Genomic DNA, 6,415 nt, shown 5'->3' on the forward strand with positions numbered 1-6,415 from the left:
GGAGTTTCTCACAGTCAGCAGCCAATGGCTGAGCTGCAGAGGACAATGGGGAGTGTGGAGCTGCCACATGCTGGATTCTCCCATAGCTGGGGGACAATGGTCAAGGCTCAGGGGAACAGGTGCTGGGTTTGGGGTGATGCAGAGAGACCCACAGAGCCAATGGGAGGATGTGGGAAACCACTGACCCTTATGGGGTCAATGCCACTAACAGAGCACACTTTGGGATCTGACCATTCATTCAAAGACTGTTTGATCTGCATCTGTTGGCTAATGTATAGCCTATAGGCAGCCCCGCCGACAGGGGGGGACAAAAGGGCTTTTTGTCCCGGGCCCTGGACTAGGGGGGCCCATAACTGGGCCCCCATGACATTGGGATTAATTATTATATGGTCACTTCAAAAATGTGTTGATTTAGGGAAGAAATGTGCTTTATTTGCATTCAAACAATGACGTGTAGATATTTGCCTTCATTGCCCTTGAAAAAAACGGCCAATAACCCCCTATCACCCCTATTCCAAAATGGTTTGGTCTTTCTAGAAAAAAAGACGACATCATTCGATAAGTGGTCAGTGCGCGAGCCAATTAGTCAACAACATGCACAAGTCAGGAGCGCTGAAAAGGAAAGAAAGGCGAAAAAGAGATGAAGAAGCCAAAAGCCTGAGGGGTTCTCTACATAAATATTTCAGAAAAGACTCGGGTGATGCAGCAGGTAGGCTACCAGTAAAAGCAGCTGTGCAGCAGATCCAGGTAAGACACGGGGCAACTTTTTCCAGTCCCGTCGTCAAGTAGCCTAACTGACACAGGAGGCCGTGAGCAAGACACACGGAGATCAATCAGACAGAGAGGGGGCACTGAATAATTTGATTACAACGGCTTAATTATACTGTGTTGCTTACGCCTATATGCCTATCTAATAGAATCTATGAATATGCGCATTAGCCTACTCCGCAAATATGTTTCCAAATCAAATGTTTCAGGCAGGGACGCGCACACGGATGAACACAATAGAAAACGGACATTGTATTATTTCCTAACCAGAACAGCAGCTTAATAACATTGTGCTTCAAATCTGACTGTCAGTTAAGAATAAAATGCATATGAGCCCACACAATCATACCAGAGATTCTAAGAGTAGGTCCAGCTTTATATCTCTGGTTGTGTGAGCTAGTGCGTCGGGCACATTTCTGCCAGGAGAGGGAGAACTAACTTTTTAAACAGCGAAACGCTTGCTAAATCTCCGCTTAGCACAGATGCTAACAAATTATCAACCTGTTAACTTTGTGAGGAGAAATACAGTGTAGATTCGTTGTGCATAGTTTTCTGTAAATTGACATATTCCTGTGTTAGGCTACTCCTGCTGTGGGAGGCTTTGATGAGGGAGGGAGCACAGCAGCACACTCTGTGTGTTCCTGTTCACTTGCTCTCTGTCCATGGCCGTAGCCAGCCATGTGAAGTAGGCGAGGTCCATGATGCGCGAAATTTTTCAAAATATGATTAAAATTAATTAAAAAAAATAAAAAATAAGAGAAAATAAAAAAATAATAAAATATAGGCCCCTTCTATAGGCTATAGGCCTATATAGGCCTAATGTGAAATAGTAAACATGTACATAACATGTATAATAAATATGTTGTGTTTTCAGCCAACTCAGCCTGTTCCCTTTGAGTGGCTATGCTTTGGTATCATGCCTCTTTTATCATAAATAGCATTCTTCCAGTCAGTAAAGCCCTTTGTAAGGAAGCTTACGTTTGACCCTTTTACTTAAACACATCAGAGGCAAGTTGCACAATAAGCTGCATCCTCAGATGGCAAGTTGCTCAGCCATTCACATTTTCTTCTTCAAATGAGAATTACACTTAAGCTGTTTTCCTCCAAAGGTAAAGGGGTAGCTATCTCTGTGGTGATGCAAAAAAAACTATTTTGGAGTAAACTTTTTTTGACACCTGTAAGGGCATCTGCTTCAATGAGTTTTTATCCAAACCACGGGATGCTGAGGGTGTGCAAAATTCCCTGATTGTTTAAATTCCCTGCCTTTATATGATTAAAATTCATTGCTTCCAGAAGTGCACATTTGCCTATGCAAAATGGGAAATGTGGCGCTGCACGTTTAAGGAATTGATCATCATGCTTTGAATCCATGTTTTAGCTGCATGATATGAAACGTGCCCGGACATTCTCTTTCATACAGTCGCATTTTCGGACTCTCCTGCCTCGTTTGGAAGTATCTCCACACGAAGATGCTTCTTCATTTGGATACTAGCCTATTTTAACGGTAGTACAGCAAAAAAAACGGTAGCCTATTTTCACTTACCAAATGATTTCTTGAAGTTGACATAGGCTAGGCCTACAAGTTAGGACTGTGGCGTGGTGTAATGTAGTATACTGTTGTTGTGGAGTGGATTAGGCCCTAGCCCACTGTTATATGTAAAACGAACGTCTTGTCAGCTGAACATTATTTTCCTCGCGTCACATGCACGCTTGTTATTTTTTAAATTATTATTTCTGCACACGCAAAAGCGAAAGAATAGCCCCTTCCAATTTACAATCAAATTATTTTGATCTGACAGCCTGCTTTTAGCGGAGGTTAAATTTTAATGTTTATTGGCTATTTTATGCAGCTGATGGTGTCAGTCGGTCTTTTTTCCACTAGCCTATGTAAAACCAAATGACGGTTTCTGACAGATAGTGACTTAGTTATCAAATGGCAACGTTGTCAAAGACGATAGCCTACTCAAAACTCCTTATGCATAAGCCTATGCTACTGTTTTAAAACTGTGACTGCATGTTGGCGACCTGTGTCTCAAGCAAGCTTGTTTGATGTCTGAATTGCGTTCTCTTCCACGAGTCGTACCACCCGCGCGCACAAAGCACGCTTGTTCATTTGCATGGGAAAAGACTATACTGCCCTACAATTTCAGAACGCAGTATAATTCAAAATGCCAAACTGAGAAAAAAGGCTTTAAAGTTTCCTTTCTGTCCACGCGACTGTGTTGGAGGTAAAGTGGTGATGACACTTCCATACAATACTTTTTTATGGTGAAAATTTATGCACACAAGAAAAAAGCAAAAAAAACAACATTCTCATTACTTTTTAGCTGAAAAATCATTATACTGCGCTCTGTTGTGGTATTACTGTCTACACCAAAACCACGGTGTCAATGGAGAAGTGCAGTATAATTCGCATTATACTGCGTTCTTGGCTAGTAAGACGTAACCTCCTAAAACCAAAAAGCGCAGTATAATCAGTTTTTTGCGTTTTTTTCCGAAACGGGACCAAGTTGGGCCAAAAAAATTTAACACAAGAAAAAGAAGGTATTTTAAAGCCAATTTCCGGTCTAAACCCATTTTCGACCATTTTCAAGATACTGCGTTCTGATATTGTAGGGCAGTATGAGTAGGCTAGTGCAAACAGAGGACACCGGAGCATCTTCAGATGTGGACATTTTACTGTGATTGACTCTGAAGAAGTCGTGACAACTCGAAACGTTAATAGTGCCACTTGACCAAATAAGCAGGTAAAAATCCACATCTGAAGACGCTCTAGTGACTTCGAAATGAGCGAGGTCCGGACCTCGCTAACCTCAAATGTAACTACGGCCATGTCTCTGTCACGTCACTTGAGGTCAGTTTAGCAAACGGTGACTCCTTCTCAGTCATAGTTTTGATGTGCAAGCCTTCAAATTGCCAAATTACACTCAGGCTACACTTCTGTTATTAATAGGAATGTGAATCCTATCTATGTTGTTTCTTCAAAAAATGTAGGCTGGACTGGAAGGATAGAACAATGTTATGTTTTCAGAATGGTAAAATTGTTTAGGTTTTTTTGGCGCCGGGGGGGGGGGGGGGGGGGGGGGATGTTGTCGGTGNCGTTGGAAGGGGGGCCCAGTCAGAGATTTTTGTCCCGGGCCCAGCCAAAGCTGTCAGCGGCCCTGCCTATAGGCCTATATTGATTAGTGGTTTTCATAGAGAAAAATATTGGGCACTGTCCTTTTAAAACTTTTGAAGAAATAATACAGTGGCCCTTCCCGTGTCGACCCAAACATTTTGATTGTTCATTTTGCATGTTTAAATTGGTAATTCACTGTAACAAACCTGTGATATCAAAGGCCTACATTGATTGATAAGCCTACAGTTTAAAATGACTATTATTGCCTATGTGACACATATGACGAAACAATGAGCTGAACAGTGGATAACATGCCAATATTGTCTTCTGAAATGAATGTGAAAAATGACGCAAACATTGAAATGAGTGAAGGACTCTGCATAGTGGAAATGCAGAAAAACTTAATACGATTACAAAATTGGAGGGAAAGACGATTTCCCTCTGCCCCCCATCAGCTGCAGCAGGTGACATTCATCAATGGAATCTCTGAATGGCATTCATCGAAATGGAGGGAAACTTCTGAGACTAGGAAATGGAGGGAAACTCTTCTTAAGAAAGACTTAAGAGGGTAGCCCCCCGTCCCAAACCCCACCCAACCACCCACCCCCAGGTCTCCAGCTGTAGACGTAGGTCTGTGGCTGGTGTTGTTGCCGCTAGAACGCTCATTTGACTTTCCCACACTCAAGTCCTCCTATAGACAGGGGTGGAAAGTAACTAATTACTTTTACTCAAGTATTGTACTTGAGTAGCTTTTATGAATACTTTGTACTTTTTAAGTAATTTTTTAAATTAATACTTTTACTTGTACTTGAGTACATTTTGACCCAAGTACTTTACTCAATTACACTGGAACCTGGCCTGAGTACTGAGTAAAAAAAATGACTGAGAGACAAAATGCCATGCACAATAATGCCACAATCCGCCGGAAATGAAAGATTGTGCAGGATGGCACACAGCATTTCCACTATTTTACTATCTTGTATCAATGTATTGGATGATGGCTGGTGCCAAGCAAGAGATAGAGGTTATGGAGGACGATATTCAAGAAAAATAAACATGACATTCTCAAGAGGAAAGCTAATTAAAAGTAACTAAGTAACTTTTACTCAAATTACATTTTAAGTGAAGTACTTTTTACTTTTACTTGAGTAGATTTTTAGATAGGTACTTTTACTTGTACTTGAGTAGAATTTAGGAAAAGTAAAGATACTTTTACTTGAGTACACATTTTCTGTTCTCTTTCCACCTCTGCGTATAGCCTACGCATCACAAAAGCCTCTCTGGTCACCATGTGGAGGAATGATGGCCGACGACAGGCAGCTCTGTGTTCTGCTGTAAACTGAGTATGACATCACAAGGCATCTGGAGGGAAAGGGAAAAGGTCCTATTGGATGAGTTGTCATTAATACTTTTCACCTTCAAATGTGGTTTACACTTTTACATGTTCACCTACCTCTGCAAGTCAGTCTTTGCCCACAAAGCACAACATGTATCTATCTGCCACAACCAGTCACTTAACTGTTGATTCCTTTTGCCACATATCAGAAAACTTCAGTGAAGTTTCAGAAGTGAAGTGAATAGAAACGGAAGCATTTTTAAACTTCCCTGTTCATTGACATACTGCGGATGCTGATTCTTAACTATAAGCCTATAAAACAGAATCCAGAAAATTATGTTATTCATTGTCTGCCTATGTCTCTCGCTTAGCTCTGTCTGTCTATTGCGTACATTACATAACGTTGATTACATTTGACTGACACTTTTATCCAAAGCGACTTACAGCTATTTACAGGGTATTGGTTACAGTCCATGGAGCAGTGGGGGGTTAGGTGCCTTAACACTGCAGCCATGGAGTGCAGTAGGGAGTGGAAGGGTGGGATTTGAACCGGGAACCCTCTGATCTAAAGCCCATTTGGCTATGGATGCCTACATCTCACTCTCATGTAGAAACTCACACACTCAGGCCTATCATTCTATTAGTTTGATGATATGCATAAAAAGGGTCAGCGTGCCGTGAACGTGTGCCTATTCCCCTGTGCAGTATCTGTGGTATCCCCAGTTGTGGATGCTGATAAAGACAGAACTGGGACTCTCCTCTCAGGGGCTTTCCCACACTCTGCCCCATTGACATGGACATGGTGCACAATGCAAGTGTGCCCTGCCCTCTCTTTAATGCTAATTTATCTGTGGCTGGCCATGACCTCTCGAACTAGAAGCTCTGTTTTCAAAATAATGGGTCATGAACAACTAACTACCATTTCAATTAGACAAAGATAGCTGTTTCTTTTTTTGCTGTTGTTGAATGGATATATAATTCTTGTATTAGAATACGTATAATGTAAAATGTTTTTAAAACAAATAGTCAAACACAACAAATTTGGCAGCATTGTTAAGATGTGGCGAATAGTGACTGATGTTTCAGCGCACCTGCACCTTCCTCAGAGTCAACTCATTCAGTCATTCATTTTGTGCACCAAAATAATACAAAACCTAAAATAGTTGCTGAGTGCTCCAGTCATCCCTGGGTCT

The sequence above is a fragment of the Engraulis encrasicolus genome, chromosome 14, assembly GCF_034702125.1.
Source record: "Engraulis encrasicolus isolate BLACKSEA-1 chromosome 14, IST_EnEncr_1.0, whole genome shotgun sequence".
Lineage (NCBI taxonomy): Eukaryota > Metazoa > Chordata > Actinopteri > Clupeiformes > Engraulidae > Engraulis > Engraulis encrasicolus.